The following is a 13,246-nucleotide window of genomic DNA, read 5'->3' as shown; positions in this document are numbered from 1 at the left end:
TTCACATTGGAAATTCATATTCTGATTGAATGGAAAATGTTATATATCATTTCAAATAATGCACCTTAAAGTGGAAGTAAACCCATCGATTTAAACAGTTAAAAAAAAAAAGGCATGCCAGGAATGCTAACTGCACATTGGCTGTGATCTCAGCCAAACTATCAAACCATCCAATGGCTGGTGTCATAACGAATCACATGTGCAGCACCATAGCAGTTGAAGATTAAACAGAGGCAAAGATGGCAGCTTCCTTGGCTGAAAACGATAGGGGAGTTTACTTTCACTTTAAGATTAATCTGAATCAAGTTTTTGCTACTAATGACCATGCTAGCCAATTGTGTACTATTGTCTCAGCATTTGCTCAAAAGTTATGAATAAGACCCATAATATTTATTCTTATTTATGTAATGTCAGTTTCCATTTGCAGGGCAAATGTAACATTCCCTTACATTTGATCCTAAAAGAAATATAACTTTAAGAACATTTGACCAGAAGAGTTAAAGAACATCAAACCAATAGGGAAAAAAGTCTAACATTAATTTGGTCAGTGATGTCATGGAAATGCCAAAGATGTCATTGATAAAATATGTCAACGTCCATACAGTATTTGGTCAATGATGTCACCCAGGAGATGCTGCCCCTTTCTTTGAAAATGTCATTCAGAGTGAGTGAAGCAATGGGATTGTAGGTGTTGGTAATCAGGTGTTTGTTTTTTGGAAGGTCAGTGGGGGTTATTTCTTATGACTGAGGTGGATCTGCATCACTGGACAACATGACTGATGGTGGATTTACATTAAGGGACAATTTTTTTCTTTATTATAGGACATGTCAAAAAGCATGTGTGTGTGTGTGTGTGTATTTATTTACTATTTAAATCTTTTTGTGAATGAGTAGGAGTATGTACCCTTTTCATATTCACATCGGTAGGGTCTACTTATGTCTAAATAGGGTTTCCAGATTCTGATAAGCCCCCTGTCCAGTGGGTGCCAGCTAACCTAACAACCAAGATCCCTGAGCAAGAAGTTTTCACATCTAATGATAGTAGAAAAACAGCTACTGAATTTTTTACTTCCTACTGGAGCTGGAGGCACTCATTAGATCTGCAATTTGATATACATCCACAACAATAGGCAAACCTGAAGCAAATCTCTTAATATATTTTGTACACAAGGGAGACAGAGGTCTGCCTCATATTTTTCCTCTTCTGGTCGAATGTTTGCGGCCTATAGTATTAGGCTATTTTCTCTATTGATGAAACAAGTAGAAAATTACATTACACGCATATTAAAAACATTTCTTAGTTTAAAATTTAAAGTAAAAGTTCAGCCTAAAACTAAAATCTCTCAATCTACTTGCAGCCGCAATCTAAGACCTAACCTATCTAGCCCTGTAAAGCAAACATTTCTATACATACCTTTTCTGAAGGTCTAGTCCCATGCTGCGCTGTCAGTGGCAGCTTCTCTGTGTAGGTGTGCACAGAAGAGGCAGAAGACAACAGAAGCCCTATGTTAACTCTATGGGCGACGTCACTTCCCAAGCACTTCCCAGCCATTGTTGGCTGTCTCCTGCACACTGCTTCTGCTGCTGGAGACCGGAGCGACTTCAGAAAAGGTATGTTTAGCCATTTTTCCTGTATAGGGCTTGATTGATTAGTCTTAGCCCTTGTACACACGGTCGGAGATTCTGATGGAATGTGTCCGATCGGACCATTTTGTCGGATATTCCGACCGTGTGTGGTCTACATTGGACTGTTTCCGTCGGAGTATCCGACGGACGAAGTTTTCCAACTTGTTGGTAAAATTTTCAGACAAAATTCTCCGATCGGACATACTCCGATCATGTGTAGAGAATTCCGATCGGACAAAGTGCCACGCATGCTCAGATCAAATTCCTACACCAAAGCTATTGACTACTAGCGTGAACGTAGTCCTGTCGTAATGAAATAACGTCATCACGTCGCATTTTCCGACAACTTTGTCAGACGGATTTGGTTGTCGGAATCTCCGACCGTGTGTACAAGGACTTAGATTGTGGATGCAAGTAGATTTAGAGATTTTAGTTTTAGGCTGAACTTTCACTTTAATACATGGGAGAATGCTGAAACATTTGCAAATACATTTTTTTATACTTATCCTCTTAGCGTCTACTTAACTGGATATCATTTGAATGGATTGTTTCATAATACATACTTGGCCATTTTTGCTATATATGAGTTGACATATAACATCTATGTACAGTTTATATGATCATGCAAGGCACCTTCATACTGAGGGAACACAATAGTGGAACACTATTTTCATTAGAATGAAATTCAACCTATACCTTAGACGTAGCTGTAATTATTTTCTCAATTCCTTAACTAGGAAGTATATTGCCACCCCTTCTTCCTACATCTAATTTTTTTAATCCTCCACACTTTGTAGCCCACTACCTCACCATTTCTAAAGTTAATATTTTGTACAATGAGGCTAATATAAAATAATATGGATAAGAGGTTCAAGTAGTAATTACATGCACAAAGCCTGCTTTATATTTGTAATTTTCAGCAGTAATTTTAGAATGTCCCAGGAAACACTCTAATGAAACATTATATTTTATTTTTGCATTTAAGACCCTAAGAAATTCTAAGTTATACAGTATTTTGGCAGAGACAACTTTGCATGTAAACTCTTTCTTCTAGTATTTATTTTTTTGTATACATTGTCTGCAACGAAAAAATGACAGTAGTGGCAGGGAGTGCAGAGATGTTGGAAGAAAGAAAGTACACTGAAAGAAATAAAGTACAAGTATGGCAGGTACTGATCTTTATCATGTACTGTGTATATTGGTCTTCATCAGGTATATACTGGTCCATGTCAATGTGTTATTCCCCATACCAATTAGAATCCTTAAAGTGTCTCTCAGTGCTGTCAGTTAAAGCCAGTGATGAGGGATTGGGGGGTGAGGCTTCGGTATTCACTTTGGTGTGATTCACCTTGGATCTGGGATCTTTTCACTGTCAACCTGTTTGGAGCAGCATTTACACTTTATGGACTTTGTTTTATGTATTAATTTGGGAATTGATTAATACACTGTTTATATAATTATTTGTACGGAGCATCAACTGCAATAAGAAGAAATAAGAAATTAGCTAAAATATCAGCACTTCTGTACAGTTTAAATATTCATTTTTCCACAATGCTTTCAGACTAATGCCGCGTACAGATGATCGCACATTCCGACAACCAAACTGTGGATTTTTTTCTGACGGATGTTGGCTCAAACTTGTCTTGCATACACACGGTCGCATAAATATTGTCAGAAATTCCAATCGCCAAGAACGTGGTGACGTACAACACGTACAATATCACTATAAAAAGGAAGTTCAATACCAAGTGCGCCACCTTTTGGGCTCCTTCTGCTACTCTCGTGTTAGTAGAAGTTTGGTGAGAGACGATTCGCGCTTTTCAGCCTCATGCTTTTCAGTTCATTACTGCTCTTCAGGTGGTGCTTATGGGTTCGTACCTGTTTTTCAGTGCGTGTTGTCAGTTTGTATCTGTTTTTCAGTGCCTTCTTGTCCGCTAGTTTCTGATTTTCAGCTCCCTCTTTTCAGGACTTTCTGATTTTCAGTGCATTCTGTTACCTGAAGCTGTGGTCTCAGACAATCACCTGTTGTGGTCACTATTTCACCCAATTCATGTACCTCTGAATCCAGAACTTCAGGTTGTGGTGTGGGATTTCCCCTTCTTTATGAGGTGTGGTGTTCTTGGTGTTCTTGGTGTCCTCTGATGGCCCGAGTCTTTTCTCCACTATATGAATAAAAAATAAGGTATAAGGTAAAAATAAGGTACTCAAATATTTGAGACAAGATATAGGAATATGAAACATTGCTTGGAAGTGTCGTACAATTGTCTGTTTTGGTAGGAATAGGAAACATTGCTTGGAAGTGTCGCACAATTGTCTGTTTTGGCAGAGTTCCAAGCTGAAGACATGATTTTTTCCCTTTCTTCATGCTGGAAAAATTACCTTTTTTGGTAAAGTTTCACACATGGAGACAACCCTAGTATCCACTGGAGCACCTGTGTGGGACACCCTAAAAAGGGTGTTCTGGTGTCCCACACTCTTGCTCCTGCATCCAGATGTGTAAACAGCTGTTGAGTGTCCTCTCCTTACACTGAATCAAGTTTCTAGTTAAAACACATCTAGACAGCAATGTAATAAACTTCTTTTAATACAAATAGGCCTGAACAAAATGTAGTTAAGTTGCATCTGTCAAAAACATTGTATTAGTAGGCGAACAAACTATGTTTACTACGAACGATTGCTGTCCCCACGAACCAGAAACTTGCCATTCTAAACGCCATTTTAAACTGTACAACATTAAAGAAAAGCACAAAAAGCAGCATGCAAGTAATAATAAGAATAGAGACACACGACAAAATACTTACTTTTTTTGCAGCACTCTCTTGATCCTTCTGTACTGATCCTGCCCCCTCAATTTGAGGTCTGACCATCGTTTCCTCAGTTGCTCCTTGGATTGTCATACCCCAAAATTCTTCTGCAGACTTTTCACAACTTTAGTCACGATTTTGGCATTTCTCACATTTGGGTTTCTGTACGGTCCATATTTCCCATCATAGTCATCCCTTTTCAAGATGTCCACCATCTCCACCATCTCAACAAAGGCCATATTTGAGGCCTTAAATCTCCTCCTGGATCGGGACGTTTCTGGCTCGGGGCCTTCCTCATCGTTGCTGCTCTCCTCTGCATGCACTTGATCTGTTTCCGCCATGTGCTCTCCCAATATGACAGAAAAGAAGGGGCAGGGAATATACTAGAAAGAAGGTCAGGGGTGGAGTTTAACACATGCAGAGTGTGTATAAAGCATAACTCGTGTGCGTCGTATGGACAATCTGTGAGCGGAGGACGGAGTAGCGTAAGCGCCGATCATGCTAACAAAGGTACAATTTTAACTTAAGGGATCAGTGGCCTATACTGCTTATAGAATGAGGCCTATATTGGGACAAGATTGGGAGAGTTTAGCCTGACATTAGGGTTTGTCTTGTGTTGTATCTTGCAGAGAATATGGATAAATTCAATGACCATGATTTCCTCCCAAACTTTATTGATAAGTACAGAGAGCTGCCCTGTCTGTGGCAAGTGAAACACCCATTTTATAATAAAAAACTAAAGAGGAAGGCAGCGCTGGATCAACTGTTGGAACTGGTGAAGCCGGTGATTCCCACAGCAGACATCAACTATTTGAAGTGCAAAATTGGTGGCCTGAGGAGCACATATAATAGGGAGTCCAAAAAGGTCCAGGATTCCATGAGATCAGGAGCAGCAGCAGATGACGTTTATGACCCCAGGCTGTGGTACTATGACAGACTGTGTTTTTCTTCAGACCAGACTTAAAACAGGCCATCACTCTCAACCCTTCCTTCTGTTCTTCCTTCCACCTCAGATGAGGCTTCCGATGTACAACCTGGGCCCTCCACCCAGCAAGATGAGCCAGGTATAGCATTGTTCAACATATTTCTTTATAATAAAATTAATGATGTTAACTAGATGTTATTGATCACAAATTTCACATTTAACAAAGTGGTTTACATATTAATAGACATTAGTTGCCAAAAATGACTGGGACAAGAATGAAAAATGCTGGAGTCAGAAGGATGGTATTTTCTATTTGTTAACATTCAATTTGAAACAGTCATGAGCTCAAAATTGTATGTAATTGATGACCATAAAACTAAAAAGATGTCCCATTTTCATACACAGGAAAGTCTCAGCCAGGAGGAATTTGTGGAAAGTGGCATCCATGAGGTGGTGGGGGAAAGTGGCAGCCAGGAGGTGGCCATGCCCAGTAGCCTGACTGAATCCCAGGTTCCTCCCCTCCACCTTCCAAAAAAAGGCCCAGGAAGGGGAGGAATGTGGAGGAGTCAGCGCTTGGTTTGATTCAGCAGGCTTCTGCGGTCCTCACAACAACCCCCAGTATTCAAGAGGCCTTTGCGTGTATGACAGCCAGTAAGATGCAGGAAATGGAGGTGGGCCAACGCATCATCAGTGAGGAGCTCATATTTAAGATCCTAAATAAGGGGGTGAGGACAAACTCACAAAAAAAGTCACATATATGAGTTGGACCACACTCCTCCTCTACCTCCTGCCACAACTCCAACACCACAGCCACAGCCTGGAAGTAAGTGTGTAAGGAAGAGTGATGGCCTGGGTTCTGTCTGGTCTGGCAAAAGATGCAGGCTGTTGTAAGACCACAGCCTGGGGACATATGTCATCTGCTGCTGCTCCCGAGTCCTGGACCGGATTGTGTGCCCTATTAAATGGACTCCTCAGGCTACCAATTTTGCCTGTCAAATAATTGATGTCTGCCCTGGGGTACAAAGGCTTCACCAATTTCAACAGTTTATCCAGCGTTGCCTTCCTCTTTATATTGTTATGACCCCTAATAAATGTATATATTTTTTAAATCCTTGGCTATGTGTTTTACTTCAAAAAGGGCAGTTTATTTGTGAGTAGGCAGGTACATTTCAAAAATACAATGTCAAATTAACAAGGGACACCAACACCAACCAACTTCTTTGAGGTTAAAAAATAAAAGATAATAATGGTGTTGTGGTAACTTGACACACAAAATGACAAAAAATAAATACTTGGGAAAAAAAAATCAGGAAATCTTGATAAAAAAAAAAAAAGGAGATCACTATAAAAAAAAATTATGAACATTATTCTGGAGATATGGCGAACAAAAAAAAAAGATTATTCAGGAGATCACAATAAATAATACAGAAATCAGTTTGTCAGAACTCTGTGTGAATATCAGAAGCAAAACTACTTCATTATTCTAGCATTATAAAGAAGAAGAGAATGTGCTGCATTAAAAGATTAAAAACTTTGCAGCGTGACGAATGTGCTATCTCCATTACAAACACTAGTTTTACCAGACCGAGCGCTTCCGTCTCATACTTGATTCAGAGCATGCGTGGATTTTTGTGCGTCGGAGTTGTGTACAGACCCTGGGAATTTCTGACAACAAGTTTTTTTGTCGGAAAATTTGAGAATCAGCTCTCAAACAGTTGTTGTCGGGAATTCCGACAGCAAATGTCCGGTGGAGCATACACACGGTTGGAATTTATCAACAACAAGCTCACATCGAACATTTGCTGTCGGACATTCTGATCGTCTGTACATGGAATTAGAGGTCAAGGAGGGCTTTTTTAAAGTGCTTTCACTAATTGTTTAAAATAAGTACGCCCTATAGTGAGCATGGTTTCGGCACAAGTTTACTTTAAATATTCTTATCACTTCTTTGATTGAAATGGGTAACGAAAGCTTAATCTCACAAATTATAAAAGGCCGTAGTAAGTCTAATAAAACTATTAATCACCAGACCTAGCATTTAGAAAACATTTTTTTTCTATAACATCATGTGGAATAGCTTTTCACAAAATAATTCCAATGCCATATCACCCTTTATCTATTGCAGGTGTCATGTAATCTGTAATAATGATATAAATAATGTTAAGCACATTAATAGTAAACAGGGTACATCAAACAAATGAGCTGCTCATGTTTTTGGAGTGAAAAAGAGTTTAAAGTAAAAAATAAATAAAGAGTTAATTGGGCACATGGTCAGCTTACAATGGGTACACATCCAAACCATACACTTGCAACAAAATACACCTACTTCCTCTCCTCCAGACTAAGACCCCATTCACACCTGAGCGTTTTGTAGCTTGAAGCCTGAAGCTACAAAACTCTAAAGGTGAAAAAATCTATTATTCTCAATGGAGATGGTTCACATCTCTACTCCATGTCGCCTGAAGCTGAACACCTGAAGCTCAAACCATTTCTGGACCCTTTTTTGTCGCTTGAATTGAGCAGATTTGGGCGTTTTTCTTCTTTTAACATTGGTGACCTTTTGCCCTGCACAAAATCACGGTAAAAAGCTCTGCGAAACGCTGTAAAATCGTCGCGAAATCGTGGTAAATTCACGCGATTTTCTGCTTGAAAACGCTACACTCAGGTGTGAATGCAGCCTAAATGAGGTGCCATCATTTCCTATAGTCAGTGTGTATTTACTGTATGTATTGTAATTTCCCAAAAAACAGTATGGTTGGAAAGCATCCTCAAACATCCTCAAACCTTTCCTTTATGTTGTACTTTTCATTAAAGTCTGTGAATGCTAATAACATTTTTTTTGCGTTTTTTCATGTTTAATTAGTTGTGTAAGTGGCATTTATTTTCATTTTTGTACTAATGTTTTGTATTCATGGACATCTGTGAGCTATGATGTTACTTATAACAGAAAAATGCCCAGGAATCGCTTTTTAATACAGATTCCTTATTAAAACATGAATAATGCAAGACAGCATTGATTGTAAAGTAGCAGTTCAGAATTAATGTTCTGTATGCCTTGAATTAAATAAAAGTTACAGTGTGGTCATATTAGTCACATTCCGTTAGTTTTTCTTTAAGGCAGAAATATTATGTGGAAAAAATCTTTAAACACAAGTTTATATAATATTGCAGAACGCTATATTGTAATAAAAAGCTGTCTAAGGTATTTTAGAGATATGTAACCATTGCTTTTTGCCTTTTACCAGAATTATTGGACCAGTACCCCTTAAAAAAATAAACAATATATGCATCATGTGAAAGACCTTCTACAAGCAATCATAGATATGTTTGTACACATCACCAAACATTTATGTAATTTTGCTCTGTAGCCTATTGCTGTGTATGTGACAGAATTCATCCAAAAAAATTATAGCTACAGGTTTATTATTTTACCGGATTAATGGACATTTGTTTAATAAAAAAAAACATTATTCCCTACTATACCTCCTAAATATCTTCTGCTCTTATAAACTCATGAAACATATTATTTTTTCATCCATATATGATATTTTTTAAACCTCTTACCAGATCATGAAACCCATCATTTTCCCTTCAAAGAAAAAAAAAGAAAAACAAGTTTCAGCTACATTACCGTTTTGTTTACATCTTTAAGCTTTACAGTTTTCTTCTACACCCATAGACAATAAACAACCTAGCAGTTAGATAAGCTTCAAATCAAATTATTCTCAAGATGCTGTGGGTTGGTGACAGATTATTTTTTAAAATAAGCATATTCCATATGTGGTATTGAACAAATCACTGTGCAACTTTTCTGAAGTTATTTACTGCTTTCCATGCCAAGTTGCAATTGTTTAGTCTGCTAACACTCAAGCCATTGCTTTTTTAGGCAGTGGTTTACGACTGTGTAAAAGCAAGTCATTTAGGAAGACGTTCTCTATTTTCTGTTCTGGAATAAAGAACCTGATATGTTGGTTTTCAGTGTTGCTTTAGTAGCTCTTGTATGACTGTTGAAATCTATACTTTATATGATCTCATTGTACTGCTGCATTTCATTAATGCCTGGCTGTTTTGGGCTTGGGAAGTGAAATATTTTTCATATGACACTACAAAATATGACTTTGCAACACCAGCTGCATAAACCACAAACCATCTGATTCTGCCGGTTAGTGAAAGTGTGAAAAGTTCAATTATTTATAGCTAACAATTAAATGTATTTGTTTAAAATATTGGAAAAAATGACTCATTGGATTTAATATAAGAAATAAAATATACATATATTATATTAGGTTAAGAAAAAGAATGAGTGTGATTTTTTTCAGTAATAATAAAAACAAAGCATAAAGGTATCTTAAAATCCTAGGGTCAATAAAAAATAAGGGAATGCATGAAAGTGTGCAAACAGTAAAGCAAGTACTGCAGGATACTATCACCCAGCATGGTGTTTTCTTCTGATTTCAATGTCAATCTCAATTCTCAATCTGGTGACTAGGGATGAGCTTCGTGTTCGAGTCGAACATACGTTCGACTCAAACATTGGCTGTTCGTCCGTTCGGCGAATACCGAGCGTTATGGGCCGTTTGTGCCAAATTCGTGTGGCACTCACGGCCCACAATGCACTGCACCATCGCAGTGCATTGCTGGCTCATGATTGGCCAAGCATGCACTGTGACCCCGCATGCTTGGACAATCACAGCGCCGGCAGCGAGGAGAGCCATGATTGGCCACAGGCAGGATGCCTGTGGCCAATCATAGCTCAGGCTGTGTAGTACATGCCCCACACTATATAAGGCCGCCAGCGCGGCGGCCTTGTGTAGTGTGTTGGCGTCTGTAGGCATTAGTGGGTGTTCTGTGTACCTTCAACACAGTATACACCGTTCATTATCGTCCAATTTTGCATTCTTGCTCTTCTGTAGTGGTTGTTGTCTGCATGCCCTGACCGCAGTATACACCATTATATCCACCTATATAGCTAGCTATCTTGCTCTTTTTAAATAGAGCTTGCAGTCAGTTGTAGGAGATTGTGCGTGCTGTCTGCGTGCCCTGACCGCAGAATACATCGTTATATCCCCCTATATAGCTAGCTATCTTGCTCTTTTTAAATAGAGCTTGCAGTCAGTTGTAGGAGATTGTGCGTGCTGTCTGCGTGCCCTGACCGCAGAATACACCGTTATATCTACCTATATAGCTAGCTATCTTGCTCTTTTTAAATAGAGCTTTTAGTCAGTTGTAGGAGATTGTGCGTGCTGTCTGCATGCCCTGACTGCAGAATACACCGTTATATCCACCTATATAGCTAGCTATCTTGCTCTTTTTAAATAGAGCTTGCAGTCAGCTGTAGGAGATTGTGCGTGCTGTCTGTGTGCCCTGACCGCAGAATACACCGTTATATCCACCTATATAGCTAGCTATATTGCTCTTTTTAAATAGAGCTTGCAGTCAGTTGTAGGAGATTGTGCGTGCTGTCTGTGTGCCCTGACCGCAGAATACATCGTTATATCCACCTATATAGCTAGCTATCTTGCTCTTTTTAAATAGAGCTTGCAGTCAGCTGTAGGAGATTGTGTGTGCTGTCTGCGTGCCCTGACCGCAGAATACATCGTTATATCCCCCTATATAGCTAGCTATCTTGCTCTTTTTAAATAGAGCTTGCAGTCAGTTGTAGGAGATTGTGCGTGCTGTCTGCGTGCCCTGACCGCAGAATACACCGTTATATCTACCTATATAGCTAGCTATCTTGCTCTTTTTAAATAGAGCTTTTAGTCAGTTGTAGGAGATTGTGCGTGCTGTCTGCATGCCCTGACTGCAGAATACACCGTTATATCCACCTATATAGCTAGCTATCTTGCTCTTTTTAAATAGAGCTTGCAGTCAGCTGTAGGAGATTGTGCGTGCTGTCTGTGTGCCCTGACCGCAGAATACACCGTTATATCCACCTATATAGCTAGCTATATTGCTCTTTTTAAATAGAGCTTGCAGTCAGTTGTAGGAGATTGTGCGTGCTGTCTGTGTGCCCTGACCGCAGAATACACCGTTATATCCACCTATATAGCTAGCTATATTGCTCTTTTTAAATAGAGCTTGCAGTCAGTTGTAGGAGATTGTGCGTGCTGTCTGCGTGCCCTGACCGCAGAATCCACTGTTATATCCACCTATATAGCTAGCTATCTTGCTCTTTTTAAATAGAGCTTGCAGTCAGCTGTAGGAGATTGTGCGTGCTGTCTGCGTGCCCTGACCGCAGAATACATCGTTATATCCACCTATATAGCTAGCTATCTTGCTCTTTTTAAATAGAGCTTGCAGTCAGCTGTAGGAGATTGTGCGTGCTGTCTGCGTGCCCTGACCGCAGAATACACCGTTATATCCACCTATATAGCTAGCTATCTTGCTCTTTTTAAATAGAGCTTGCAGTCAGTTGTAGGAGATTGTGCTTGCTGTCTGCGTGCCCTGACCGCAGAATACACCGTTATATCCACCTATATAGCTAGCTATCTTGCTCTTTTTAAATAGAGCTTGCAGTCAGTTGTAGGAGATTGTGCGTGCTGTCTGCGTGCCCTGACCGCAGAATACACTGTTATATCCACCTATATAGATAGCTATCTTGCTCTTTTTAAATAGAGCTTGCAGTCAGCTGTAGGAGATTGTGCGTGCTGTCTGCGTGCCCTGACCGCAGAATACACCGTTATATCCACCTATATAGCTAGCTATCTTGCTCTTTTTAAATAGAGTTTGCAGTCAGCTGTAGGAGATTGTGCGTGCTGTCTGCGTGCCCTGACCGCAGAATACACGTTATATCCCCCTATATAACTAGCTATCTTGCTCTTTTTAAATAGAGCTTTCAGTCAGTTGTAGGAGATTGTGCGTGCTGTCTGCGTGCCCTGACCACAGTATACTATGTTATATCCACCTACATAGCTCTTCTCTAATTGAGCCATCTGCAGGAGTTAGTGGGTGTTGTGTGTGCCTCCAGCACAATATACACTGCCCAATTGCTGGTTTTCCCATCTCCCTTCAGGCCATTACCATGTGTCGAAGGTCAGCAAGGAGAGGCAGACAGGCGCAAGCCGATAAAAGAGGGCAAGCAGGCTCTGTGTCTAGAGACAACAGTGCTGGTCGTGGACGCGGTGCATCTTCATCATCAGCACGTGGCCATGGGACACGCTTGTCCTTCTTTTCGGCAGCTGGACATGTTGAGCCACAACATGCCGAAGACTTGGAAGAGTGGATGACCAAGACCTCTTCATCCTCCTCATCCTCTCTCACCCAGGCTCAGGGTACTAGCAAAGCAGCTGCCAACACATCGTCTTCCCTCCTCTCAATGTCATCATCAGTGACTCCTTCCCTAGACCCACCATGTCCTCCTGAGGAGTCTCCTGAACTCTTTGAGCACAGTGTTGGGTACATGCTCCAGGAGGATGCCCAGTGTTTTGTAGGCTCTGATGATGATACTCAGCTAGAGGAAGGCAGTAGCGTGAGCGCAGAGAGAGGGGATGCTCAAGAAGGACAGCAATCTGGCAGTCATGTTCCACAAGCTGCAGCATACTGCCATGTTTGCTCCAGCGATGAAGAGGGAGGGGATGATGAGGGCACTGACTCCACGTGGGTGCCTGGTAGGAGAGAGGTGGAGGAGGAGGAGGAGGAGGAGGCACATTTCCAACAAGGCAGGATGCCCTCCGGGGGCCAGCTTAGGGGCAGCACACCAACTGAATCACACCGCAGAGCTCCGCCTGTGCAGGGCGCTGCCTCTGAGCGTTATTCTAAAAGTTTTTTGGTGTGGGCCTTTTTTGAGACGAGTGCATCAGATCACACCGCTGCTATTTGCAACATATGTCTCAAGCGTATCTCACATGGCCAAAACATCAGCCGCTTGGGCACCACATGCTTGACCAGACAT

The sequence above is a fragment of the Lithobates pipiens genome, unplaced genomic scaffold (genome assembly GCF_037356315.1).
Source record: "Lithobates pipiens isolate NorthernLeopardFrog02 unplaced genomic scaffold, aLitPip1_a1.2 Scaffold_8, whole genome shotgun sequence".
Classification (NCBI taxonomy): domain Eukaryota; kingdom Metazoa; phylum Chordata; class Amphibia; order Anura; family Ranidae; genus Lithobates; species Lithobates pipiens.
Note: the sequence above shows the minus strand (reverse complement) of the source record.